Below are 25,194 nucleotides of genomic sequence, written 5' to 3' on the forward strand. Positions count from 1 at the left end.
GTGAGATCGAGAGAGAGAGAGGTGAGATCAAGAGAGAGAGGGGTGAGATCGAGAGAGAGAGAGGTGAGATCGAGAGAGAGAGGGGTGAGATCGAGAGAGAGAGAGGTGAGATCGAGAGAGTTGAGATCGAGAGAGAGAGAGGTGAGATCGAGAGAGAGAGAGGTGAGATCGAGAGAGAGAGAGGTGAGATCGAGAGAGAGAGAGGTGAGATTGAGAGAGAGAGAGGTGAGATCGAGAGAGAGAGAGGTGAGATTGAGAGAGAGAGGTGAGATTGAGAGAGAGAGGGGTGAGATCGAGAGAGAGAGGGGTGAGATCGAGAGAGAGAGGTGAGATCGAGAGAGAGAGAGGTGAGATCGAGAGAGAGAGAGGTGAGATCGAGAGAGAGAGGTGAGATCGAGAGAGAGAGGTGAGATCGAGAGCGAGAGGGGTGAGATCGAGAGAGAGAGGGGTGAGATCGAGAGAGGGGTGAGATCGAGAGAGAGAGGGGTGAGATCGAGAGAGAGAGGGGTGAGATCGAGAGAGAGAGGGGTGAGATCGAGAGAGAGAGAGGTGAGATCGAGAGAGGTGAGATCGAGAGAGAGAGAGGTGAGATCGAGAGAGAGCGAGGTGAGATCGAGAGAGAGAGAGGTGAGATCGAGAGAGGTGAGATCGAGAGAGAGAGACATGAGATCGAGAGAGAGAGAGGTGAGATCGAGAGAGGTGAGATCGAGAGAGGTGAGATCGAGAGAGAGAGAGGTGAGATCGAGAGAGAGAGAGGTGAGATCGAGAGAGAGAGAGGTGAGATCGAGAGAGAGAGAGGTGAGATCGAGAGAGAGAGAGGTGAGATCGAGAGAGGTGAGATCGAGAGAGAGAGAGGTGAGATCGAGAGAGGTGAGATCGAGAGAGAGAGAGGTGAGATCGAGAGAAAGCGAGGTGAGATCGAGAGAGAGCGAGGTGAGATTGAGAGAGAGCGAGAGGTGAGATTGAGAGAGAGCGAGAGGTGAGATTGAGAGAGAGAGGTGAGATCGAGAGCGAGAGGTGAGATCGAGAGAGAGAGGTGAGATCGAGAGAGAGAGGTGAGATCGAGAGCGAGAGGTGAGATCGCGAGCGAGAGGTGAGATTGAGAGCGAGAGGTGAGATTGAGAGAGAGAGGTGAGATTGAGAGAGAGCGAGAGGTGAGATCGAGAGCGAGAGGTGAGATCGAGAGCGAGAGGTGAGATCGAGAGAGAGAGGTGAGATCGAGAGCGAGAGGTGAGATCGCGAGCGAGAGGTGAGATCGAGAGCGAGAGGTGAGATCGAGAGGTGAGATCGAGAGAGAGAGAGGTGAGATCGAGAGAGAGGTGAGATCGAGAGAGAGAGAGGTGAGATCAAGAGAGAGAGGGGTGAGATCGAGAGAGAGAGAGGTGAGATCGAGAGAGAGAGGGGTGAGATCGAGAGAGAGAGAGGTGAGATCGAGAGAGGTGAGATCGAGAGAGAGAGAGGTGAGATCGAGAGAGAGAGAGGTGAGATCGAGAGAGAGAGGGGTGAGATCGAGAGAGAGAGAGGTGAGATCGAGAGAGAGAGAGGTGAGATCGAGAGAGAGAGGGGTGAGATCGAGAGAGAGAGAGGTGAGATCGAGAGAGAGAGAGGTGAGATCGAGAGAGAGAGAGGTGAGATCGAGAGAGAGCGAGAGGTGAGATCGAGAGAGAGAGAGGTGAGATCGAGAGAGAGAGGGGTGAGATCGAGAGAGAGAGAGGTGAGATTGAGAGAGAGAGGGGTGAGATCGAGAGAGAGAGGTGAGATCGAGAGAGAGAGAGGTGAGATCGAGAGAGAGAGAGGTGAGATCGAGAGAGAGAGAGAGGGGTGAGATCGAGAGAGAGAGAGGTGAGATCGAGAGAGAGAGGTGAGATTGAGAGAGAGAGGTGTGAGATTAAGAGAGAGAGGTGTGAGATCAAGAGAGAGAGGTGTGAGATCGAGAGAGAGAGAAAGAGAGAGAGAGAGAGAGAGGGGTGAGATCGAGAGAGAGAGAGGGGTGAGATCGAGAGAGAGTGGTGAGATCGAGAGAGAGAGGTGAGATCGAGAGAGAGAGACGTGAGATCGAGAGAGAGAGAGGTGAGATCGAGAGAGAGAGAGATGAGATCGAGAGAGAGAGAGGTGAGATCGAGAGAGGTGAGATCGAGAGAGGTGAGATCGAGAGAGAGAGGTGAGATCGAGAGAGAGAGAGAGAGGTGAGATCGAGAGAGAGAGAGGTGAGATCGAGAGAGAGAGAGGTGAGATCGAGAGAGAGAGGGGTGAGATCGAGAGAGAGAGAGGTGAGATCGAGAGAGAGAGAGGGGTGAGATCGAGAGAGAGAGAGGTGAGATCGAGAGGTGAGATCGAGAGAGAGAGAGGTGAGATCGAGAGAGAGAGAGGTGAGATCGAGAGAGAGCGAGAGGTGAGATTGAGAGAGAGAGAGGTGAGATCGAGAGAGAGAGGGGTGAGATCGAGAGAGAGAGGTGAGATTGAGAGAGAGAGGTGAGATTGAGAGAGAGAGGGGTGAGATCGAGAGAGAGAGGGGTGAGATCGAGAGAGAGAGGTGAGATCGAGAGAGAGAGAGGTGAGATCGAGAGAGAGAGAGAGGGGTGAGATCGAGAGAGAGAGAGGTGAGATCGAGAGAGAGAGGTGAGATCGAGAGAGAGCGAGGTGAGATTGAGAGAGAGCGAGAGGTGAGATTGAGAGAGAGCGAGAGGTGAGATTGAGAGAGAGAGGTGAGATCGAGAGCGAGAGGTGAGATCGAGAGAGAGAGGTGAGATCGAGAGAGAGAGGTGAGATCGAGAGCGAGAGGTGAGATCGCGAGCGAGAGGTGAGATTGAGAGCGAGAGGTGAGATTGAGAGAGAGAGGTGAGATTGAGAGAGAGCGAGAGGTGAGATCGAGAGCGAGAGGTGAGATCGAGAGCGAGAGGTGAGATCGAGAGAGAGAGGTGAGATCGAGAGCGAGAGGTGAGATCGCGAGCGAGAGGTGAGATCGAGAGCGAGAGGTGAGATCGAGAGGTGAGATCGAGAGAGAGAGAGGTGAGATCGAGAGAGAGGTGAGATCGAGAGAGAGAGAGGTGAGATCAAGAGAGAGAGGGGTGAGATCGAGAGAGAGAGAGGTGAGATCGAGAGAGAGAGGGGTGAGATCGAGAGAGAGAGAGGTGAGATCGAGAGAGGTGAGATCGAGAGAGAGAGAGGTGAGATCGAGAGAGAGAGAGGTGAGATCGAGAGAGAGAGGGGTGAGATCGAGAGAGAGAGAGGTGAGATCGAGAGAGAGAGAGGTGAGATCGAGAGAGAGAGAGGGGTGAGATCGAGAGAGAGAGAGGTGAGATCGAGAGAGAGAGAGGTGAGATCGAGAGAGAGAGAGGTGAGATCGAGAGAGAGCGAGGTGAGATCGAGAGAGAGAGAGGTGAGATCGAGAGAGAGAGGGGTGAGATCGAGAGAGAGAGGTGAGATTGAGAGAGAGAGGGGTGAGATCGAGAGAGAGAGGGGTGAGATCGAGAGAGAGAGGTGAGATCGAGAGAGAGAGAGGTGAGATCGAGAGAGAGAGAGGTGAGATCGAGAGAGAGAGAGAGGGGTGAGATCGAGAGAGAGAGAGGTGAGATCGAGAGAGAGAGGTGAGATTGAGAGAGAGAGGTGTGAGATTAAGAGAGAGAGGTGTGAGATCAAGAGAGAGAGGTGTGAGATCGAGAGAGAGAGAAAGAGAGAGAGAGAGAGAGAGGGGTGAGATCGAGAGAGAGAGAGGGGTGAGATCGAGAGAGAGTGGTGAGATCGAGAGAGAGAGGTGAGATCGAGAGAGAGAGACGTGAGATCGAGAGAGAGAGAGGTGAGATCGAGAGAGAGAGAGATGAGATCGAGAGAGAGAGAGGTGAGATCGAGAGAGGTGAGATCGAGAGAGGTGAGATCGAGAGAGAGAGGTGAGATCGAGAGAGAGAGAGAGAGGTGAGATCGAGAGAGAGAGAGGTGAGATCGAGAGAGAGAGAGGTGAGATCGAGAGAGAGAGGGGTGAGATCGAGAGAGAGAGAGGTGAGATCGAGAGAGAGAGAGGGGTGAGATCGAGAGAGAGAGAGGTGAGATCGAGAGGTGAGATCGAGAGAGAGAGAGGTGAGATCGAGAGAGAGAGAGGTGAGATCGAGAGAGAGCGAGAGGTGAGATTGAGAGAGAGAGAGGTGAGATCGAGAGAGAGAGGGGTGAGATCGAGAGAGAGAGGTGAGATTGAGAGAGAGAGGTGAGATTGAGAGAGAGAGGGGTGAGATCGAGAGAGAGAGGGGTGAGATCGAGAGAGAGAGGTGAGATCGAGAGAGAGAGAGGTGAGATCGAGAGAGAGAGAGAGGGGTGAGATCGAGAGAGAGAGAGGTGAGATCGAGAGAGAGAGGTGAGATCGAGAGCGAGAGAGGTGAGATCGAGAGAGAGAGGGGTGAGATCGAGAGAGAGAGGGGTGAGATCGAGAGAGAGAGGGGTGAGATCGAGAGAGAGAGGGGTGAGATCGAGAGAGAGAGGGGTGAGATCGAGAGAGAGAGAGGTGAGATCGAGAGAGAGAGAGGTGAGATCGAGAGAGAGAGAGGTGAGATCGAGAGAGGTGAGATCGAGAGAGGTGAGATCGAGAGAGGTGAGATCGAGAGAGGTGAGATCGAGAGAGAGAGAGGTGAGATCGAGAGAGAGAGAGGTGAGATCGAGAGAGAGAGAGAGAGGTGAGATCGAGAGAGAGAGGGGTGAGATCGAGAGAGAGAGAGGTGAGATCGAGAGAGGTGAGATTGAGAGAGAGAGAGGTGAGATCGAGAGAGAGAGAGGTGAGATCGAGAGAGAGAGAGGGAGAGAGAGGTGAGATCAAGAGAGAGAGAGAGTGGTGAGATCGAGAGAGAGAGAGGGGTGAGATCGAGAGAGAGAGAGAGAGAGAGATGTGAGATCGAGAGAGAGAGGTGTGAGATTGAGAGAGAGAGAGGTGTGAGATTGAGAGAGAGAGAGGGGTGAGATTGAGAGAGAGAGAGGGGTGAGATTGAGAGAGAGAGAGGTGTGAGATCAAGAGAGAGAGAGGTGTGAGATCAAGAGAGAGAGAGATGTGAGATCGAGAGAGAGAGGTGAGATCGAGAGAGAGAGGGGTGAGATCGAGAGAGAGAGGGGTGAGATCGAGAGAGAGAGGGGTGAGATCGAGAGAGAGAGGGGTGAGATCGAGAGAGAGAGGGGTGAGATCGAGAGAGAGAGGGGTGAGATCGAGAGAGAGAGGGGTGAGATCGAGAGAGAGAGGGGTGAGATCGAGAGAGAGAGGGGTGAGATCGAGAGAGAGAGGGGTGAGATCGAGAGAGAGAGAGGGGTGAGATCGAGAGAGAGAGGGGTGAGATCGAGAGAGAGAGGGGTGAGATCGAGAGAGAGAGGGGTGAGATCGAGAGAGAGAGGGGTGAGATCGAGAGAGAGTGGTGAGATCGAGAGAGAGAGGTGAGATCGAGAGAGAGAGACGTGAGATCGAGAGAGAGAGAGGTGAGATCGAGAGAGGTGAGATCGAGAGAGGTGAGATCGAGAGAGAGAGGTGAGATCGAGAGAGAGAGAGGTGAGATCGAGAGAGAGAGAGGTGAGATCGAGAGAGAGAGAGGTGAGATCGAGAGAGAGAGAGGTGAGATCGAGAGAGAGAGGGGTGAGATCGAGAGAGAGAGAGGTGAGATCGAGAGAGAGAGAGGTGAGATCGAGAGAGAGAGAGGGGTGAGATCGAGAGAGAGAGAGGTGAGATCGAGAGAGAGAGAGGTGAGATCGAGAGATAGAGAGGTGAGATCGAGAGAGAGCGAGAGGTGAGATCGAGAGAGAGAGAGGTGAGATCGAGAGAGAGAGGGGTGAGATCGAGAGAGAGAGGTGAGATTGAGAGAGAGAGGGGTGAGATCGAGAGAGAGAGGGGTGAGATCGAGAGAGAGAGGTGAGATCGAGAGAGAGAGAGGTGAGATCGAGAGAGAGAGAGGTGAGATCGAGAGAGAGAGAGAGGGGTGAGATCGAGAGAGAGAGAGGTGAGATCGAGAGAGAGAGGTGAGATCGAGAGCGAGAGAGGTGAGATCGAGAGAGAGAGGGGTGAGATCGAGAGAGAGAGGGGTGAGATCGAGAGAGAGAGGGGTGAGATCGAGAGAGAGAGGGGTGAGATCGAGAGAGAGAGGGGTGAGATCGAGAGAGAGAGAGGTGAGATCGAGAGAGAGAGAGGTGAGATCGAGAGAGAGAGGGGTGAGATCGAGAGAGAGAGAGGTGAGATCGAGAGAGGTGAGATTGAGAGAGAGAGAGGTGAGATCGAGAGAGAGAGAGGTGAGATCGAGAGAGAGAGAGGGAGAGAGAGGTGAGATCAAGAGAGAGAGAGAGGGGTGAGATCGAGAGAGAGAGAGGGGTGAGATCGAGAGAGAGAGAGAGAGAGAGGTGTGAGATCAAGAGAGAGAGAGATGTGAGATCGAGAGAGAGAGGTGTGAGATTGAGAGAGAGAGAGGTGTGAGATTGAGAGAGAGAGAGGGGTGAGATTGAGAGAGAGAGAGGGGTGAGATCGAGAGAGAGAGAGAGAGAGAGGTGTGAGATCAAGAGAGAGAGAGATGTGAGATCGAGAGAGAGAGGTGTGAGATTGAGAGAGAGAGAGGTGTGAGATCGAGAGAGAGAGGGGTGAGATCGAGAGAGAGAGGGGTGAGATCGAGAGAGAGAGGGGTGAGATCGAGAGAGAGAGGTGAGATCGAGAGAGAGAGAGGTGAGATCGAGAGAGAGAGAGGTGAGATCGAGAGAGAGAGAGAGGGGTGAGATCGAGAGAGAGAGAGGTGAGATCGAGAGAGAGAGAGAGGGGTGAGATCGAGAGAGAGAGAGGTGAGATCGAGAGAGAGAGGTGAGATCGAGAGCGAGAGAGGTGAGATCGAGAGAGAGAGGGGTGAGATCGAGAGAGAGAGGGGTGAGATCGAGAGAGAGAGGGGTGAGATCGAGAGAGAGAGGGGTGAGATCGAGAGAGAGAGAGGTGAGATCGAGAGAGAGAGAGGTGAGATCGAGAGAGGTGAGATCGAGAGAGGTGAGATCGAGAGAGGTGAGATCGAGAGAGGTGAGATCGAGAGAGGTGAGATCGAGAGAGAGAGAGGTGAGATCGAGAGAGAGAGAGAGAGAGAGGTGTGAGATCAAGAGAGAGAGAGATGTGAGATCGAGAGAGAGAGGTGTGAGATTGAGAGAGAGAGAGGTGTGAGATCGAGAGAGAGAGGGGTGAGATCGAGAGAGAGAGGGGTGAGATCGAAAGAGAGAGGGGTGAGATCGAGAGAGAGAGGTGAGATCGAGAGAGAGAGAGGTGAGATCGAGAGAGAGAGAGAGAGGTGAGATCGAGAGAGAGGTGAGATCGAGAGAGAGAGAGGGAGAGAGAGGTGAGATCAAGAGAGAGAGAGAGGGGTGAGATCGAGAGAGAGAGAGGGGTGAGATCGAGAGAGAGAGAGAGAGAGAGATGTGAGATCGAGAGAGAGAGGTGTGACATTGAGAGAGAGAGAGGTGTGAGATCGAGAGAGAGAGAGGTGAGATCAAGAGAGAGAGAGAGGGGTGAGATCAAGAGAGAGAGAGAGGGGTGAGATCGAGAGAGGTGAGATCGAGAGAGGTGAGATCGAGAGAGAGAGAGGTGAGATCGAGAGAGAGAGAGGTGAGATCGAGAGAGAGAGAGGTGAGATCGAGAGAGAGAGGGGTGAGATCGAGAGAGAGAGAGGTGAGATCGAGAGAGGTGAGATCGAGAGAGAGAGAGGGAGAGAGAGGGGTGAGATCGAGAGAGAGAGAGGGGTGAGATCGAGAGAGAGAGAGAGAGAGAGATGTGAGATCGAGAGAGAGAGGTGTGAGATTGAGAGAGAGAGAGGTGTGAGATCGAGAGAGAGAGGTGTGAGATCGAGAGAGAGAGGGGTGAGATCGAGAGAGAGAGGGGTGAGATCGAGAGAGAGAGGGGTGAGATCGAGAGAGAGAGGGGTGAGATCGAGAGAGAGAGGGGTGAGATCGAGAGAGAGAGGGGTGAGATCGAGAGAGAGAGAGGTGAGATCGAGAGAGAGAGGGGTGAGATCGAGAGAGAGAGGGGTGAGATCGAGAGAGAGAGGGGTGAGATCGAGAGAGAGAGGGGTGAGATCGAGAGAGAGAGGGGTGAGATCGAGAGAGAGAGGGGTGAGATCGAGAGAGAGAGAGGTGAGATCGAGAGAGAGAGAGGTGAGATCGAGAGAGAGAGAGGTGAGATCGAGAGAGAGAGAGGTGAGATCGAGAGAGAGAGGTGAGATCGAGAGAGAGAGAGGTGAGATCGAGAGAGAGAGAGGTGAGATCGAGAGAGAGAGAGGTGAGATCGAGAGAGAGCGAGAGGTGAGATTGAGAGAGAGAGAGGTGAGATCGAGAGAGAGAGAGAGGTGAGATTGAGAGAGAGAGGTGAGATTGAGAGAGAGGGGTGAGATCGAGAGAGAGAGAGGGGTGAGATCGAGAGAGAGAGGTGAGATCGAGAGACAGAGAGGTGAGATCGAGAGAGAGAGGTGAGATCGAGAGAGAGAGGTGAGATCGAGAGCGAGAGGTGTGAGATCGAGAGAAAGAGGGGTGAGATCGAGAGCGAGAGGGGTGAGATCGAGAGAGAGAGGGGTGAGATCGAGAGAGAGAGAGGGGTGAGATCGAGAGAGAGAGGGGTGAGATCGAGAGAGAGAGGGGTGAGATCGAGAGAGAGAGAGGTGAGATCGAGAGAGGTGAGATCGAGAGAGAGAGAGGTGAGATCGAGAGAGAGCGAGGTGAGATCGAGAGAGAGAGAGGTGAGATCGAGAGATAGAGAGGTGAGATCGAGAGAGAGAGAGGTGAGATCGAGAGAGGTGAGATCGAGAGAGGTGAGATCGAGAGAGGTGAGATCGAGAGAGGTGAGATCGAGAGAGAGAGGTGAGATCGAGAGAGAGAGAGGTGAGATCGAGAGAGAGAGAGGTGAGATCGAGAGAGAGAGAGGTGAGATCGAGAGAGAGAGGGGTGAGATCGAGAGAGAGAGAGGTGAGATCGAGAGAGAGAGGTGAGATCGAGAGAGAGAGGGGTGAGATCGAGAGAGAGAGGGGTGAGATCGAGAGAGAGAGGGGTGAGATCGAGAGAGAGAGGGGTGAGATCGAGAGAGAGAGGGGTGAGATCGAGAGAGAGAGAGGTCAGATCGAGAGAGAGAGAGGTGAGATCGAGAGAGAGAGAGGTGAGATCGAGAGAGAGAGAGGTGAGATCGAGAGAGGTGAGATCGAGAGAGGTGAGATCGAGAGAGGTGAGATCGAGAGAGGTGAGATCGAGAGAGGTGAGATCGAGAGAGAGAGAGGTGAGATCGAGAGAGAGAGGTGAGATCGAGAGAGAGAGAGGTGAGATCGAGAGAGAGAGAGGTGAGATCGAGAGAGAGAGAGGTGAGATCGAGAGAGAGAGAGGGAGAGAGAGGTGAGATCAAGAGAGAGAGAGAGGGGTGAGATCGAGAGAGAGAGAGGGGTGAGATCGAGAGAGAGAGAGAGAGAGAGGTGTGAGATCAAGAGAGAGAGAGATGTGAGATCGAGAGAGAGAGGTGTGAGATTGAGAGAGAGAGAGGTGTGAGATTGAGAGAGAGAGAGGGGTGAGATTGAGAGAGAGAGAGGGGTGAGATCGAGAGAGAGAGGGGTGAGATCGAGAGAGAGAGGGGTGAGATCGAGAGAGAGAGGGGTGAGATCGAGAGAGAGAGGGGTGAGATCGAGAGAGAGAGGGGTGAGATCGAGAGAGAGAGAGGTGAGATCGAGAGCGAGAGGTGAGATCGAGAGCGAGAGGTGAGATCGAGAGCGAGAGGTGAGATCGAGAGCGAGAGGTGAGATCGAGAGAGAGAGGTGAGATCGAGAGCGAGAGGTGAGATCGCGAGCGAGAGGTGAGATCGAGAGCGAGAGGTGAGATCGAGAGGTGAGATCAAGAGAGAGGTGAGAGGTGAGATTGAGAGAGAGAGGTGTGAGATTGATAGAGAGAGAGGGGTGAGATTGAGAGAGAGAGAGGGGTGAGATCGAGAGAGAGAGAGAGAGAGAGGTGTGAGATCAAGAGAGAGAGAGATGTGAGATCGAGAGAGAGAGGTGTGAGATTGAGAGAGAGAGAGGTGTGAGATCGAGAGAGAGAGGGGTGAGATCGAGAGAGAGAGGGGTGAGATCGAGAGAGAGAGGGGTGAGATCGAGAGAGAGAGGTGAGATCGAGAGAGAGAGAGGTGAGATCGAGAGAGAGAGAGGTGAGATCGAGAGAGAGAGAGAGGGGTGAGATCGAGAGAGAGAGAGGTGAGATCGAGAGAGAGAGAGAGGGGTGAGATCGAGAGAGAGAGAGGTGAGATCGAGAGAGAGAGGTGAGATCGAGAGCGAGAGAGGTGAGATCGAGAGAGAGAGGGGTGAGATCGAGAGAGAGAGGGGTGAGATCGAGAGAGAGAGGGGTGAGATCGAGAGAGAGAGGGGTGAGATCGAGAGAGAGAGAGGTGAGATCGAGAGAGAGAGAGGTGAGATCGAGAGAGGTGAGATCGAGAGAGGTGAGATCGAGAGAGGTGAGATCGAGAGAGGTGAGATCGAGAGAGGTGAGATCGAGAGAGGTGAGATCGAGAGAGAGAGAGGTGAGATCGAGAGAGAGAGAGAGAGAGAGGTGTGAGATCAAGAGAGAGAGAGATGTGAGATCGAGAGAGAGAGGTGTGAGATTGAGAGAGAGAGAGGTGTGAGATCGAGAGAGAGAGGGGTGAGATCGAGAGAGAGAGGGGTGAGATCGAAAGAGAGAGGGGTGAGATCGAGAGAGAGAGGTGAGATCGAGAGAGAGAGAGGTGAGATCGAGAGAGAGAGAGAGAGGTGAGATCGAGAGAGAGGTGAGATCGAGAGAGAGAGAGGGAGAGAGAGGTGAGATCAAGAGAGAGAGAGAGGGGTGAGATCGAGAGAGAGAGAGGGGTGAGATCGAGAGAGAGAGAGAGAGAGAGATGTGAGATCGAGAGAGAGAGGTGTGACATTGAGAGAGAGAGAGGTGTGAGATCGAGAGAGAGAGAGGTGAGATCAAGAGAGAGAGAGAGGGGTGAGATCAAGAGAGAGAGAGAGGGGTGAGATCGAGAGAGGTGAGATCGAGAGAGGTGAGATCGAGAGAGAGAGAGGTGAGATCGAGAGAGAGAGAGGTGAGATCGAGAGAGAGAGAGGTGAGATCGAGAGAGAGAGGGGTGAGATCGAGAGAGAGAGAGGTGAGATCGAGAGAGGTGAGATCGAGAGAGAGAGAGGGAGAGAGAGGGGTGAGATCGAGAGAGAGAGAGGGGTGAGATCGAGAGAGAGAGAGAGAGAGAGATGTGAGATCGAGAGAGAGAGGTGTGAGATTGAGAGAGAGAGAGGTGTGAGATCGAGAGAGAGAGAGGTGTGAGATCGAGAGAGAGAGGGGTGAGATCGAGAGAGAGAGGGGTGAGATCGAGAGAGAGAGGGGTGAGATCGAGAGAGAGAGGGGTGAGATCGAGAGAGAGAGGGGTGAGATCGAGAGAGAGAGGGGTGAGATCGAGAGAGAGAGAGGTGAGATCGAGAGAGAGAGGGGTGAGATCGAGAGAGAGAGGGGTGAGATCGAGAGAGAGAGGGGTGAGATCGAGAGAGAGAGGGGTGAGATCGAGAGAGAGAGGGGTGAGATCGAGAGAGAGAGGGGTGAGATCGAGAGAGAGAGAGGTGAGATCGAGAGAGAGAGAGGTGAGATCGAGAGAGAGAGAGGTGAGATCGAGAGAGAGAGAGGTGAGATCGAGAGAGAGAGGGGTGAGATCGAGAGAGAGAGAGGTGAGATCGAGAGAGAGAGAGGTGAGATCGAGAGAGAGAGAGGTGAGATCGAGAGAGAGCGAGAGGTGAGATTGAGAGAGAGAGAGGTGAGATCGAGAGAGAGAGAGAGGTGAGATTGAGAGAGAGAGGTGAGATTGAGAGAGAGGGGTGAGATCGAGAGAGAGAGAGGGGTGAGATCGAGAGAGAGAGGTGAGATCGAGAGACAGAGAGGTGAGATCGAGAGAGAGAGGTGAGATCGAGAGAGAGAGGTGAGATCGAGAGCGAGAGGTGTGAGATCGAGAGAAAGAGGGGTGAGATCGAGAGCGAGAGGGGTGAGATCGAGAGAGAGAGGGGTGAGATCGAGAGAGAGAGAGGGGTGAGATCGAGAGAGAGAGGGGTGAGATCGAGAGAGAGAGGGGTGAGATCGAGAGAGAGAGGGGTGAGATCGAGAGAGAGAGGGGTGAGATCGAGAGAGAGAGAGGTGAGATCGAGAGAGAGAGGGGTGAGATCGAGAGAGAGAGGGGTGAGATCGAGAGAGAGAGGGGTGAGATCGAGAGAGAGAGGGGTGAGATCGAGAGAGAGAGGGGTGAGATCGAGAGAGAGAGGGGTGAGATCGAGAGAGAGAGAGGTGAGATCGAGAGAGAGAGAGGTGAGATCGAGAGAGAGAGAGGTGAGATCGAGAGAGAGAGAGGTGAGATCGAGAGAGAGAGGTGAGATCGAGAGAGAGAGAGGTGAGATCGAGAGAGAGAGAGGTGAGATCGAGAGAGAGAGAGGTGAGATCGAGAGAGAGCGAGAGGTGAGATTGAGAGAGAGAGAGGTGAGATCGAGAGAGAGAGAGAGGTGAGATTGAGAGAGAGAGGTGAGATTGAGAGAGAGGGGTGAGATCGAGAGAGAGAGAGGGGTGAGATCGAGAGAGAGAGGTGAGATCGAGAGACAGAGAGGTGAGATCGAGAGAGAGAGGTGAGATCGAGAGAGAGAGGTGAGATCGAGAGCGAGAGGTGTGAGATCGAGAGAAAGAGGGGTGAGATCGAGAGCGAGAGGGGTGAGATCGAGAGAGAGAGGGGTGAGATCGAGAGAGAGAGAGGGGTGAGATCGAGAGAGAGAGGGGTGAGATCGAGAGAGAGAGGGGTGAGATCGAGAGAGAGAGAGGTGAGATCGAGAGAGGTGAGATCGAGAGAGAGAGAGGTGAGATCGAGAGAGAGCGAGGTGAGATCGAGAGAGAGAGAGGTGAGATCGAGAGATAGAGAGGTGAGATCGAGAGAGAGAGAGGTGAGATCGAGAGAGGTGAGATCGAGAGAGGTGAGATCGAGAGAGGTGAGATCGAGAGAGGTGAGATCGAGAGAGAGAGGTGAGATCGAGAGAGAGAGAGGTGAGATCGAGAGAGAGAGAGGTGAGATCGAGAGAGAGAGAGGTGAGATCGAGAGAGAGAGGGGTGAGATCGAGAGAGAGAGAGGTGAGATCGAGAGAGAGAGGTGAGATCGAGAGAGAGAGGGGTGAGATCGAGAGAGAGAGGGGTGAGATCGAGAGAGAGAGGGGTGAGATCGAGAGAGAGAGGGGTGAGATCGAGAGAGAGAGGGGTGAGATCGAGAGAGAGAGAGGTCAGATCGAGAGAGAGAGAGGTGAGATCGAGAGAGAGAGAGGTGAGATCGAGAGAGAGAGAGGTGAGATCGAGAGAGGTGAGATCGAGAGAGGTGAGATCGAGAGAGGTGAGATCGAGAGAGGTGAGATCGAGAGAGGTGAGATCGAGAGAGAGAGAGGTGAGATCGAGAGAGAGAGGTGAGATCGAGAGAGAGAGAGGTGAGATCGAGAGAGAGAGAGGTGAGATCGAGAGAGAGAGAGGTGAGATCGAGAGAGAGAGAGGGAGAGAGAGGTGAGATCAAGAGAGAGAGAGAGGGGTGAGATCGAGAGAGAGAGAGGGGTGAGATCGAGAGAGAGAGAGAGAGAGAGGTGTGAGATCAAGAGAGAGAGAGATGTGAGATCGAGAGAGAGAGGTGTGAGATTGAGAGAGAGAGAGGTGTGAGATTGAGAGAGAGAGAGGGGTGAGATTGAGAGAGAGAGAGGGGTGAGATCGAGAGAGAGAGGGGTGAGATCGAGAGAGAGAGGGGTGAGATCGAGAGAGAGAGGGGTGAGATCGAGAGAGAGAGGGGTGAGATCGAGAGAGAGAGGGGTGAGATCGAGAGAGAGAGAGGTGAGATCGAGAGCGAGAGGTGAGATCGAGAGCGAGAGGTGAGATCGAGAGCGAGAGGTGAGATCGAGAGCGAGAGGTGAGATCGAGAGAGAGAGAGGTGAGATCGAGAGAGAGAGGGGTGAGATCGAGAGAGAGAGAGGTGAGATCGAGAGAGAGAGAGGTGAGATCGAGAGAGAGAGAGGTGAGATCGAGAGAGAGCGAGAGGTGAGATTGAGAGAGAGAGAGGTGAGATCGAGAGAGAGAGAGAGGTGAGATTGAGAGAGAGAGGTGAGATTGAGAGAGAGGGGTGAGATCGAGAGAGAGAGAGGGGTGAGATCGAGAGAGAGAGGTGAGATCGAGAGACAGAGAGGTGAGATCGAGAGAGAGAGGTGAGATCGAGAGAGAGAGGTGAGATCGAGAGCGAGAGGTGTGAGATCGAGAGAAAGAGGGGTGAGATCGAGAGCGAGAGGGGTGAGATCGAGAGAGAGAGGGGTGAGATCGAGAGAGAGAGAGGGGTGAGATCGAGAGAGAGAGGGGTGAGATCGAGAGAGAGAGGGGTGAGATCGAGAGAGAGAGGGGTGAGATCGAGAGAGAGAGGGGTGAGATCGAGAGAGAGAGAGGTGAGATCGAGAGAGAGAGGGGTGAGATCGAGAGAGAGAGGGGTGAGATCGAGAGAGAGAGGGGTGAGATCGAGAGAGAGAGGGGTGAGATCGAGAGAGAGAGGGGTGAGATCGAGAGAGAGAGGGGTGAGATCGAGAGAGAGAGAGGTGAGATCGAGAGAGAGAGAGGTGAGATCGAGAGAGAGAGAGGTGAGATCGAGAGAGAGAGAGGTGAGATCGAGAGAGAGAGGTGAGATCGAGAGAGAGAGAGGTGAGATCGAGAGAGAGAGAGGTGAGATCGAGAGAGAGAGAGGTGAGATCGAGAGAGAGCGAGAGGTGAGATTGAGAGAGAGAGAGGTGAGATCGAGAGAGAGAGAGAGGTGAGATTGAGAGAGAGAGGTGAGATTGAGAGAGAGGGGTGAGATCGAGAGAGAGAGAGGGGTGAGATCGAGAGAGAGAGGTGAGATCGAGAGACAGAGAGGTGAGATCGAGAGAGAGAGGTGAGATCGAGAGAGAGAGGTGAGATCGAGAGCGAGAGGTGTGAGATCGAGAGAAAGAGGGGTGAGATCGAGAGCGAGAGGGGTGAGATCGAGAGAGAGAGGGGTGAGATCGAGAGAGAGAGAGGGGTGAGATCGAGAGAGAGAGGGGTGAGATCGAGAGAGAGAGGGGTGAGATCGAGAGAGAGAGAGGTGAGATCGAGAGAGGTGAGATCGAGAGAGAGAGAGGTGAGATCGAGAGAGAGCGAGGTGAGATCGAGAGAGAGAGAGGTGAGATCGAGAGATAGAGAGGTGAGATCGAGAGAGAGAGAGGTGAGATCGAGAGAGGTGAGATCGAGAGAGGTGAGATCGAGAGAGGTGAGATCGAGAGAGGTGAGATCGAGAGAGAGAGGTGAGATCGAGAGAGAGAGAGGTGAGATCGAGAGAGAGAGAGGTGAGATCGAGAGAGAGAGAGGTGAGATCGAGAGAGAGAGGGGTGAGATCGAGAGAGAGAGAGGTGAGATCGAGAGAGAGAGGTGAGATCGAGAGAGAGAGGGGTGAGATCGAGAGAGAGAGGGGTGAGATCGAGAGAGAGAGGGGTGAGATCGAGAGAGAGAGGGGTGAGATCGAGAGAGAGAGGGGTGAGATCGAGAGAGAGAGAGGTCAGATCGAGAGAGAGAGAGGTGAGATCGAGAGAGAGAGAGGTGAGATCGAGAGAGAGAGAGGTGAGATCGAGAGAGGTGAGATCGAGAGAGGTGAGATCGAGAGAGGTGAGATCGAGAGAGGTGAGATCGAGAGAGGTGAGATCGAGAGAGAGAGAGGTGAGATCGAGAGAGAGAGGTGAGATCGAGAGAGAGAGAGGTGAGATCGAGAGAGAGAGAGGTGAGATCGAGAGAGAGAGAGGTGAGATCGAGAGAGAGAGAGGGAGAGAGAGGTGAGATCAAGAGAGAGAGAGAGGGGTGAGATCGAGAGAGAGAGAGGGGTGAGATCGAGAGAGAGAGAGAGAGAGAGGTGTGAGATCAAGAGAGAGAGAGATGTGAGATCGAGAGAGAGAGGTGTGAGATTGAGAGAGAGAGAGGTGTGAGATTGAGAGAGAGAGAGGGGTGAGATTGAGAGAGAGAGAGGGGTGAGATCGAGAGAGAGAGGGGTGAGATCGAGAGAGAGAGGGGTGAGATCGAGAGAGAGAGGGGTGAGATCGAGAGAGAGAGGGGTGAGATCGAGAGAGAGAGGGGTGAGATCGAGAGAGAGAGAGGTGAGATCGAGAGCGAGAGGTGAGATCGAGAGCGAGAGGTGAGATCGAGAGCGAGAGGTGAGATCGAGAGCGAGAGGTGAGATCGAGAGAGAGAGGTGAGATCGAGAGCGAGAGGTGAGATCGCGAGCGAGAGGTGAGATCGAGAGCGAGAGGTGAGATCGAGAGGTGAGATCAAGAGAGAGGTGAGAGGTGAGATTGAGAGAGAGAGGGGTGAGATCGAGAGAGAGAGGGGTGAGATCGAGAGAGAGAGGGGTGAGATCGAGAGAGAGAGGGGTGAGATCGAGAGAGAGAGAGGTGAGATCGAGAGCGAGAGGTGAGATCGAGAGCGAGAGGTGAGATCGAGAGCGAGAGGTGAGATCGAGAGCGAGAGGTGAGATCGAGAGAGGTGAAATCGAGAGCGAGAGGTGAGATCGAGAGGTGAGATCAAGAGAGAGGTGAGAGGTGAGATTGAGAGAGGGGTGAGATTGAGAGAGAGAGGTGTGAGATCAAGAGAGAGAGGTGTGAGATCAAGAGAGAGAGGTGTGAGATCGAGAGAGAGAGAGAGAGAGAGAGGGGTGAGATCGAGAGAGAGAGAGGGGTGAGATCGAGAGAGAGAGAGGGGTGAGATCGAGAGAGAGAGGTGAGATCGAGAGAGAGAGGTGAGATCGAGAGAGAGAGGTGAGATCGAGAGAGAGAGATGAGATCGAGAGAGAGAGACGTGAGATCGAGAGAGAGAGAGGTGAGATCGAGAGAGTTGAGATCGAGAGATGTGTGAGATCGAGAGAGAGAGAGAGAGAGAGAGAGGGGTGAGATCGAGAGAGAGAGGGGTGAGATCGAGAGAGAGAGAGGGGTGAGATCGAGAGAGAGAGGTGAGATCGAGAGAGAGAGATGAGATCGAGAGAGAGAGACGTGAGATCGAGAGAGAGAGACGTGAGATCGAGAGAGAGAGAGGTGAGATCGAGAGAGGTGAGATCGAGAGAGGTGAGATCGAGAGAGGTGAGATCGAGAGAGGTGAGATCGAGAGAGAGAAAGGTGAGATCGAGAGAGAGAGAGGTGAGATCGAGAGAGAGAGAGAGGTGAGATCGAGAGAGAGAGGGGTGAGATCGAGAGAGAGACAGGTGAGATCGAGATAGAGAGGGGTGAGATCGAGAGAGAGAGAGGTGAGATCGAGAGCGAGAGGGGTGAGATCGAGAGAGAGAGGGGTGAGATCGAGAGAGAGAGGGGTGAGATCGAGAGAGAGAGGGGTGAGATCGAGAGAGAGAGGGGTGAGATCGAGAGAGAGAGGGGTGAGATCGAGAGAGAGCGAGGTGAGATCGAGAGAGAGAGAGGTGAGATCGAGAGAGGTGAGATCGAGAGAGAGAGAGGTGAGATCGAGAGAGAGAGAGGTGAGATCGAGAGAGAGAGAGGTGAGATCGAGAGAGAGAGAGGTGAGATCGAGAGAGAGAGAGGTGAGATCGAGAGAGAGAGAGGTGAGATCGAGAGAGAGAGAGGTGAGATCGAGAGAGGTGAGATCGAGAGAGGTGAGATCGAGAGAGAGAGGTGAGATCGAGAGAGAGAGAGGTGAGATCGAGAGAGAGAGAGGTGAGATCGAGAGAGAGAGAGGTGAGATCGAGAGAGAGATGGGTGAGATCGAGAGAGAGAGAGGTGAGATCGAGAGAGAGAGAGGTGAGATCGAGAGAGAGAGAGGTTAGATCGAGAGAGAGAGAGGTGAGATCGAGAGAGGTGAGATCGAGAGAGAGAGAGGTGAGATCGAGAGAGGTGAGATCGAGAGAGAGAGAGGTGAGATCGAGAGAGAGCGAGGTGAGATCGAGAGAGAGCGAGGTGAGATTGAGAGAGAGAGGTGAGATTGAGAGAGAGCGAGAGGTGAGATCGAGAGCGAGAGGTGAGATCGAGAGCGAGAGGTGAGATCGCGAGCGAGAGGTGAGATCGAGAGCGAGAGGTGAGATCGAGAGGTGAAATCGAGAGAGAGGTGAGAGGTGAGATTGAGAGAGAGGTGAGATTGAGAGAGAGAGAGGGGTGAGATTGAGAGAGAGAGGGGTGAGATTGAGAGAGAGAGGTGTGAGATTAAGAGAGAGAGGTGTGAGATCAAGAGAGAGAGGTGTGAGATCGAGAGAGAGAGAAAGAGAGAGAGAGAGAGAGGGGTGAGATCGAGAGAGAGAGAGGGGTGAGATCGAGAGAGAGAGTGGTGAGATCGAGAGAGAGAGGTGAGATCGAGAGAGAGAGAGGTGAGATCGAGAGAGAGAGAGGTGAGATCGAGAGAGAGAGAGGTGAGATCGAGAGAGAGAGAGGTGAGATCGAGAGAGAGAGAGGTGAGATCGAGAGAGAGAGAGGTGAGATCGAGAGAGGTGAGATCGAGAGAGGTGAGATCGAGAGAGAGAGGTGAGATCGAGAGAGAGAGAGGTGAGATCGAGAGAGAGAGAGGTGAGATCGAGAGAGAGAGAGGTGAGATCGAGAGAGAGAGAGGTGAGATCGAGAGAGAGATGGGTGAGATCGAGAGAGAGAGAGGTGAGATCGAGAGAGAGAGAGGGGTGAGATCGAGAGAGAGAGAGGTGAGATCGAGAGGTGAGATCGAGAGAGAGAGAGGTGAGATCGAGAGAGAGAGAGGTGAGATCGAGAGAGAGCGAGAGGTGAGATTGAGAGAGAGAGAGGTGAGATCGAGAGAGAGAGGGGTGAGATCGAGAGAGAGAGGTGAGATTGAGAGAGAGAGGTGAGATTGAGAGAGAGAGGGGTGAGATCGAGAGAGAGAGGGGTGAGATCGAGAGAGAGAGGTGAGATCGAGAGAGAGAGAGGTGAGATCGAGAGAGAGAGAGGTGAGATCGAGAGAGGGAGAGAGGGGTGAGATCGAGAGAGAGAGAGGTGAGATCGAGAGAGAGAGGTGAGATCGAGAGCGAGAGAGGTGAGATCGAGAGAGAGAGGGGTGAGATCGAGAGAGAGAGGGGTGAGATCGAGAGAGAGAGAGGTGAGATCGAGAGGTGAGATCGAGAGAGAGAGAGGTGAGATCGAGAGAGAGAGAGGTGAGATCGAGAGAGAGCGAGAGGTGAGATTGAGAGAGAGAGAGGTGAGATCGAGAGAGAGAGAGAGAGAGGTGAGATCGAGAGGTGAGATCGAGAGAGAGAGAGTTGAGATCGAGAGAGAGAGAGGTGAGATCGAGAGAGAGCGAGAGGTGAGATTGAGAGAAAGAGAGGTGAGATCGAGAGAGAGAGGGGTGAGATCGAGAGAGAGAGGTGAGATTGAGAGAGAGAGGTGAGATTGAGAGAGAGAGGTGAGATTGAGAGAGAGAGGGGTGAGATCGAGAGAGAGAGGGGTGAGATCGAGAGAGAGAGGTGAGATCGAGAGAGAGAGAGGTGAGATCGAGAGAGAGAGAGGTGAGATCGAGAGAGGGAGAGAGGGGTGAGATCGAGAGAGAGAGAGGTGAGATCGAGAGAGAGAGGTGAGATCGAGAGCGAGAGAGGTGAGATCGAGAGAGAGAGGGGTGAGATCGAGAGAGAGAGGGGTGAGATCGAGAGAGAGAGGGGTGAGATCGAGAGAGAGAGAGGTGAGATCGAGAGAGGTGAGATCGAGAGAGAGAGAGGTGAGATCGAGAGAGAGCGAGGTGAGATCGAGAGAGAGCGAGGTGAGATCGAGAGAGAGAGAGGTGAGATCGAGAGAGGTGAGATCGAGAGAGAGAGAGGTGAGATCGAGAGAGAGAGAGGTGAGATCGAGAGAGGTGAGATCGAGAGAGGTGAGATCGAGAGAGAGAGAGGTGAGATCGAGAGAGGTGAGATCGAGAGAGAGAGAGGTGAGATCGAGAGAGGTGAGATCGAGAGAGAGAGAGGTGAGATCGAGAGAGAGAGATGAGATCGAGAGAGAGAGGTGAGATCGAGAGAGAGAGAGGTGAGATCGAGAGAGAGAGAGGTGAGATCGAGAGAGAGAGAGGTGAGATCGAGAGAGAGAGGTGAGATCGAGAGAGAGAGAGGTGAGATCGAGAGAGGTGAGATCGAGAGAGGTGAGATCGAGAGAGAGAGAGAGAGAGAGGTGAGATCGAGAGAGAGAGAGAGAGGTGAGATCGAGAGAGAGAGAGAGAGGTGAGATCGAGAGAGAGAGAGGTGAGATCGAGAGAGGTGAGATCGAGAGAGAGAGAGAGAGAGGTGAGATCGAGAGAGAGAGAGAGAGGTGAGATCGAGAGAGAGAGAGAGAGGTGAGATCGAGAGAGAGAGAGAGGTGAGATCGAGAGAGGTGAGATCGAGAGAGGTGAGATCGAGAGAGGTGAGATCGAGAGAGATGAGATCGAGAGAGGTGAGATCGAGAGAGAGAGAGGTGAGATCGAGAGAGGTGAGATCGAGAGAGAGAGAGGTGAGATCGAGAGAGGTGAGATCGAGAGAGAGAGAGGTGAGATCGAGATCGAGAGAGGTGAGATCGAGAGAGGTGAGATTGAGAGAGAGAGATGAGATTGAGAGAGAGAGGTGAGATTCAGAGAGAGAGGTAAGAGGTGAGATCGAGAGAGAGGTGAGAGGTGAGATCGAGAGAGAGGTGAGAGGTGAGATCGAGAGAGAGGTGAGAGGTGAGATCGAGAGAGAGGTGAGAGGTGAGATCGACAGAGAGGTGAGAGGTGAGATCGAGAGAGAGGTGAGAGGTGAGAGAGAGGTGAGATTGAGAGAGAGGGAGAGAGAGAGGTGATATTGAGAGAGAGGTGAGATTGAGAGAGAGGTGAGAGGTGAGATTGAGAGAGAGAGGTGAGAGGTGAGATCGAGAGAGAGGTGAGAGGTGAGATCGAGAGAGAGGTGAGAGGTGAGATCGAGAGAGAGGTGAGAGGTGAGATCGAGAGAGAGGTGAGAGGTGAGATCGAGAGAGAGGTGAGATCGAGAGAGAGGTGAGATCGAGAGAGAGGTGAGATCGAGAGAGAGGTGAGATCGAGAGAGAGGTGAGATCGAGAGAGAGGTGAGATCGAGAGAGAGGTGAGAGGTGAGATCGAGAGAGGTGAGAGGTGAGATCGAGAGAGAGGTGAGAGGTGAGATCGAGAGAGATGTGAGAGGTGAGATCGAGAGAGATGTGAGAGGTGAGATCGAGAGAGGTGAGAGGTGAGATCGAGAGAGAGGTGAGAGGTGAGAGAGAGGTGAGATTGAGAGAGAGGGAGAGAGAGAGATGAGATTGAGAGAGAGGTGATATTGAGAGAGAGGTGAGATTGAGAGAGAGAGGTGAGAGGTGAGATCGAGAGAGAGGTGAGAGGTGAGATCGAGAGAGAGGTGAGAGGTGAGATCGAGAGAGAGGTGAGAGGTGAGATCGAGAGAGAGGTGAGAGGTGAGATCGAGAGAGAGGTGAGAGGTGAGATCGAGAGAGAGGTGAGAGGTGAGATCGAGAGAGGTGAGAGGTGAGATAAGGAGAGAGAGGTGAGAGGTGAGATAAGGAGAGAGAGGTGAGATTGAGAGAGAGGGAGAGAGAGAGGTGAGATTGAGAGAGAGGTGAGATCGAGAGAGAGGTGAGACCGAGAGAGAGAGGTGAGAGGTGAGATCGAGAGAGAGAGGTGAGAGGTGAGATCGAGAGAGAGGTGAGAGGTGAGATCGAGAGAGAGGTGAGAGGTGAGAGAGAGGTGAGATTGAGAGAGAGGTGACATTGAGAGAGAGTTGAGATTGAGAGAGAGGTGAGATTGAGAGAGAGTTGAGATTGAGAGAGAGAGAGAGAGAGAGGTGAGATTGAGAGAGAGAGAGAGAGGTGAGATTGAGAGAGAGATTGAGAGAGAGTTGAGATTGAGAGAGAGAGAGAGAGGTGAGATTGAGAGCGAGAGAGAGAGGTGAGATTGAGAGAGAGAGAGAGAGAGAGGTGAGATTGAGAGAGAGAGAGAGAGGTGAGATTGAGAGCGAGAGAGAGAGGTGAGATTGATTGAGAGCGAGAGAGAGATGAGATTGATTGAGAGCGAGAGAGATGAGATTGAGAGAGAGAGAGAGAGAGAGAGAGAGAGAGAGGTGAGATTGAGAGAAAGGTGAGAATGTTGAGAGAGAGGTGAGATTGAGAGAGAGAGGTGAGATTGAGATTGAGAGGTGAGATTGAGAGAGAGGTGAGATTGAGAGAGAGGTGAGATTGAGAGAGAGGTGTGATTGAGAGAGAGTTGAGATTGAGAGAGAGAGAGAGAGGTGAGATTGAGAGAGAGAGAGAGGTGAGATTGAGAGAGAAAGAGAGGTGAGATTGATTGAGAGCGAGAGAGAGAGGTGAGATTGATTGAGAGCGAGAGAGAGATGAGATTGAGAGAGAGGGAGAGAGAGGTGAGATTGAGAGGTGAGATTGTTGAGAGAGAGGTGAGATTGAGAGAGAGAGGTGAGATCGAGAGAGAGAGGTGAGATCGAGAGAGAGAGGTGATATTGAGAGAGAGAGAGGTGAGATCGAGAGAGAGAGAGAGGTGAGATCGAGAGAGAGAGAGAGGTGAGATCGAGAGAGAGAGGTGATATTGAGAGAGAGAGAGGTGAGATCGAGAGAGAGAGAGAGGTGAGATCGAGAGAGAGAGAGAGGTGAGATCGAGAGAGAGACAGAGAGGTGAGATTGAGACAGAGAGGTGAGATTGAGAGAGAGGTGAGAGGTGAGATCGAGAGAGAGGTGAGAGGTGAGATCGAGAGAGAGGTGAGATCGAGAGAGAGGTGAGATCGAGAGAGAGGTGAGATCGAGAGAGAGGTGAGATCGAGAGAGAGGTGAGATCGAGAGAGAGGTGAGATCGAGAGAGAGGTGAGAGGTGAGATCGAGAGAGGTGAGAGGTGAGATCGAGAGAGAGGTGAGAGGTGAGATCGAGAGAGATGTGAGAGGTGAGATCGAGAGAGGTGAGAGGTGAGATCGAGAGAGAGGTGAGAGGTGAGAGAGAGGTGAGATTGAGAGAGAGGGAGAGAGAGAGATGAGATTGAGAGAGAGGTGATATTGAGAGAGAGGTGAGATTGAGAGAGAGAGGTGAGAGGTGAGATCGAGAGAGAGGTGAGAGGTGAGATCGAGAGAGAGGTGAGAGGTGAGATCGAGAGAGAGGTGAGAGGTGAGATCGAGAGAGAGGTGAGAGGTGAGATCGAGAGAGAGGTGAGAGGTGAGATCGAGAGAGAGGTGAGAGGTGAGATCGAGAGAGAGGTGAGAGGTGAGATCGAGAGAGGTGAGAGGTGAGATAAGGAGAGAGAGGTGAGATTGAGAGAGAGGGAGAGAGAGAGGTGAGATTGAGAGAGAGGTGAGATCGAGAGAGAGGTGAGATCGAGAGAGAGAGGTGAGAGGTGAGATCGAGAGAGAGAGGTGAGAGGTGAGATCGAGAGAGAGGTGAGAGGTGAGATCGAGAGAGAGGTGAGAGGTGAGAGAGAGGTGAGATTGAGAGAGAGGTGACATTGAGAGAGAGTTGAGATTGAGAGAGAGGTGAGATTGAGAGAGAGTTGAGATTGAGAGAGAGAGAGAGAGAGAGGTGAGATTGAGAGAGAGAGAGAGAGGTGAGATTGAGAGAGAGAGAGAGAGAGGTGAGATTGAGAGAGAGAGAGAGAGGTGAGATTGAGAGAGAGAGAGAGGTGAGATTGATTGAGAGCGAGAGAGAGAGGTGAGATTGATTGAGAGCGAGAGAGAGATGAGATTGAGAGAGAGAGAGAGAGAGAGAGAGAGAGAGAGAGGTGAGATTGAGAGAGAGGTGAGAATGTTGAGAGAGAGGTGAGATTGAGAGAGAGAGGTGAGATTGAGAGAGAGAGGTGAGATTGAGAGAGAGGTGAGATTGAGAGAGAGGTGAGATTGAGAGAGAGATGTGATTGAGAGAAAGTTGAGATTGAGAGAGAGAGAGAGAGGTGAGATTGAGAGAGAGAGAAAGGTGAGATTGAGAGAGAAAGAGAGGTGAGATTGATTGAGAGCGAGAGAGAGAGGTGAGATTGATTGAGAGCGAGAGAGAGATAGATTGAGAGAGAGGGAGAGAGAGGTGAGATTGAGAGGTGAGATTGTTGAGAGAGAGGTGAGATTGAGAGAGAGAGGTGAGATCGAGAGAGAGAGGTGAGATCGAGAGAGAGAGGTGATATTGAGAGAGAGAGAGGTGAGATCGAGAGAGAGAGAGAGGTGAGATCGAGAGAGAGAGAGAGGTGAGATCGAGAGAGAGAGGTGATATTGAGAGAGAGAGAGGTGAGATCGAGAGAGAGAGAGAGGTGAGATCGAGAGAGAGAGAGAGGTGAGATCGAGAGAGAGACAGAGAGGTGAGATTGAGACAGAGAGGTGAGAGAGAGAGGTGAGATTGTTGAGAGAGAGAGGTGAGATCGAGAGAGAGAGAGAGGTGAGATCGAGAGAGAGAGAGATGAGATCGAGAGAGAGAGAGGTGAGATCGAGAGAGAGAGAGGTGAGATCGAGAGAGAGAGAGGTGAGATCGAGAGAGAGAGAGGTGAGATCGAGAGAGAGAGGTGAGATTGTTGAGAGAGAGAGGTGAGATTGTTGAGAGAGAGAGGTGAGATTGTTGAGAGAGAGAGGTGAGATTGTTGAGAGAGAGAGGTGAGATCGAGAGAGAGAGAGGTGAGATCGAGAGAGAGAGAGATGAGATCGAGAGAGAGAGAGATGAGATCGAGAGAGAGAGGTGAGATCGAGAGAGAGAGAGAGGTGAGATCGAGAGAGAGAGAGGTGAGATCGAGAGAGAGAGAGAGGTGAGATCGAGAGAGAGAGAGAGGTGAGATCGAGAGAGAGAGAGAGGTGAGATCGAGAGAGAGAGAGAGGTGAGATCGAGAGAGAGAGAGAGGTGAGATCGAGAGATAGAGAGAGGTGAGATCGAGAGAGAGAGAGAGGTGAGATCGAGAGAGAGAGGTGAGATCGAGAGAGAGAGGTGAGATCGAGAGAGAGAGAGAGGTGAGATCAAGAGAGAGAGAGGTGAGATCGAGAGAGGTGAGATCGAGAGCGAGAGGCGAGAGGGAGAAAGGGGTGAGAAATTACTACTGGGGATCCTACTAAATTACTATTGGGGATCCTACTAAACTACTGCTGGGGATCCTGATAAATTACTACTGGGGATCCTGATAAATTACTACTGGGGATCCTGATAAATTACTACTGGGGATCCTGATAAACTACTACTGGGGATCCTACTAAACTACTACTGGGGATCCTGATA

General features: G+C 52.8%; 1 protein-coding gene across 1 annotated transcript in view; it reads right to left on the reverse strand.

The window, feature by feature from the left end:
• The window catches only part of LOC129861885 (sodium/potassium/calcium exchanger 1-like), a 103,040-nt gene that overhangs the window by 60,738 nt on the left and 17,108 nt on the right, over positions 1-25,194 (reverse strand). The gene's annotated exons all lie outside the window — the stretch shown is intronic.

This window comes from Salvelinus fontinalis, chromosome 9, assembly GCF_029448725.1.
Source record: "Salvelinus fontinalis isolate EN_2023a chromosome 9, ASM2944872v1, whole genome shotgun sequence".
Lineage (NCBI taxonomy): Eukaryota > Metazoa > Chordata > Actinopteri > Salmoniformes > Salmonidae > Salvelinus > Salvelinus fontinalis.